General features: G+C 45.9%; 1 pseudogene; it reads left to right on the forward strand.

The window, feature by feature from the left end:
* Nucleotides 1–833: 833 nt before the first annotated feature.
* On the forward strand, nt 834–2564 carry LOC131825654 (protein NDRG4-like; annotated as a pseudogene).
* Nucleotides 2565–2881: the final 317 nt, after the last annotated feature.

Genomic DNA, 2881 nt, shown 5'->3' on the forward strand with positions numbered 1-2881 from the left:
AAATTTTTTAGGCTAATGTTGATCAGTGTGGTTCAGCATATACGGAATCAGAAGCCCAAGAGGCAGAGAAGACTGAAAATGTAAGTCCCGTGGGAACTTGCATCAGAAAGAATTTTGGACTTTGTAAATCATGCTATTGGGACACATAAGGTAAACTTGTATCCCTGAGATGCAGAAGAGGTCCCCAACTGACATATGCATGACCTTCCCAAAGAAAAGGCCAAAAAAATACTGTGTTTAAACTCTATGAAGTAAGAGGTGCCTATAAAAGAGTTTTATGCTCCATAGGTAGAAGACTTGAGGACCATTTCTTGCTTTGTCCAAGAGGATGCAGCCAACTAAAAACAAAATCATTAACAAAAACTATATTCTTCAAACTCCCTTTGACCCCGCCTCTCCAGATAGATATACTCTGAAGATATTGTATAAGTTTTATTTCTCATTTTAATTAAGATAATCACAAATGTCATTATATTTACATATAATAAAAATAATACATGAAATATTACTTGTTTACTCTTGAGACATCCAAGTTTTCTTTGGAATATCACTTTTATTAAATATAAACATGTTACCCAAGTTAGTGACCCATGTAGGGTATTAGCTCTTCAGTATCAGCTGTTCTGAGAGGCAGCAGAGCAGAGGAGCTAAGAGTTTTGACAAAACTAGACGAATATTCTGTGGTCTGGGAAAAATCACTTATACCTTTTCGCTTAAAAGACTGCTAGGAACACAGAGCCATCGCCTCCCCCTCGCACTGCCCCCTCCCTGTGGAACCTGGTGATTCAGGCCTTCTTTTATCCTTCCTGGTAGAGGCAGAGTGCCTTCTGGTAAAGTGCTGGGATGGGGAACACGATATTGGGAAGCCTTATCACCTCTGCACGTGGTGATCTGGGTCTCCCCCAAGGGAAACCACTCTACTATCTTCACCACCCAGGACGTGGGCCTCAATCACATAACTTGTGACCCAACACTTTCTTCAACTTTGAGGACATGCAGGAGGTCACCCAGCACTCTGGTGTCCCACAGGGATGACCCTGGTCAGCAGGTGGGGGCTCACTCTTTCTGCAGGGGTACCAGTACCCTTCCAAGGAGCAGCTGACTGCCATGCTCCCTAGGCACAGTATTTTGGGTTCAAGTACATAATTGGATTCCAAGTGGGATCCAGAGCCTATGTGCTGGCCAACTTGGCATTCATCTTCCCCAGCCTGGTGGAGGAGCTGGTGCTGATGAACCCTGATCCTAACAGCAAGGACTAGACTGATTGCATAGCCACCAAGCTCTCTGGCCTGACCTGCACTTTTTATTTTTTTCCATTTTATTTTATTTTATTTCTTTTCAGTGTTCCAGCATTCATTGTTTATGCACCATACCCAGTGCCCCATGTAATATGTGCCCTTCTTAATGTCCACCACCAGGTTCACCCAACCCCACAACCCACTCCCCTCCAAAACCCTCAGTTTGTTTCTAAGAGTCCACAGTCTCTCATAGTTTGTCTCCCTCTCCAATTTACCCCAACTCACTTCTCTCCATCTCCCAATGTCCTCCGTGTTATTCCTTATGCTCCACAAGTAAGTGGAACCATATTATAACTGACTCTCTCTGCTTGACCTATTTCACTCAGCATAATCTCATCCAGTCCCACCCATATTGATACAAAAGTTGAGTATTCATCCTTTCTGATGGAGGCATAATACTCCATTGTATATATGGACCATATCTTCTTTATCCATTCATCAGTTGAAGGGCATCTTCCACAGTTTGGCAACTGTGGCCATTGTTGCTATGAACATTGGGGTACAGATGGCCCTTCTTTTCACTTCTTTTCATCTGTATCTTTGGGGTAAATACCCAGTAGTCCAATTGCAGTCAATCTGCACTTTAACTGACACAGTGTTATCCCACCTCTTCCTCCAGGAGGAGCTCGTGAACAATACAGAGCAGGTTAAGAGTTACTGGCAGCAGATTGGAACATAGGGAGCCAACTCACAGCTCTTCTGGAACACGTACAACAACTACAGAGACCTGGACATTAACCTGCCTGGGGCAGTGCCCAATGCCAACAACACTCTCTGCCTGGTGATGCTGGTGGTTGGTGCCAGCTGAGGATGGGTGGTGGAGTGCAACTCCAAACCAGATCCAACCACCACATCCTTTCTAGGTGGCAAATTCTAAGGGGCTTCCCCAGGTCACACAGTCAGAAAAGCTGACTGAGGCCTTCAAATACTTCCTGCAAGGTATAGGTTACATCCCCTTGGCCAGCAGGACCAGGCTTGCCTGCATCTCTAACTGGTGCCAGCTCGGTGGAAGGCAGCCACCTCCTGGCCTGGATCCACTCAGAGAGTGGTGAGTGGCTGGGCCCAATCAGTCACACCATGGAGTTGTCCTGTTGGAGCTCTTCACACAGCAAAGACACCCACCTGCCCCTGTTCATAGACTGCAGTCCTCCTCCCAGCTCATTTTGCCTAGCTGAGCCAAGGCCTTGTGGTAGAAAGTTGCCTGATCCTCCGTCCCCATGGAAACCTGACAAGGGGTTTGAGGCTAAATGCTGGGATAGCCCATGAGGGTTGAACACACTGCCTGAGAATTTCATGGTGTCTACCTTTGGAAGCCAGTATGTGGCTGAGACTGTGTTGCCTAAGAGTCCCAGTAGATCTCCATTTTTGCCCCCAAGTTCCATGGACTATAACCTAAATAGAAGCAGTGTGTCCAAGGCCACTAGAAACATGGTGTTGCTCAGGAGTGTTCTGATCAAGCTATGCCAACATCTTATGATTCTAAGAAAGAATACAGTTTATCTGGAGAGATATGATCCAAGGTAGTGTGACTTCTGCAGCCCTGCATCACCATCTCAGGACTAATGGAGTAGCTTGGATTGGGG

Source organism: Mustela lutreola, chromosome 2 (genome assembly GCF_030435805.1).
Source record: "Mustela lutreola isolate mMusLut2 chromosome 2, mMusLut2.pri, whole genome shotgun sequence".
In the NCBI taxonomy this organism is placed as follows: domain Eukaryota; kingdom Metazoa; phylum Chordata; class Mammalia; order Carnivora; family Mustelidae; genus Mustela; species Mustela lutreola.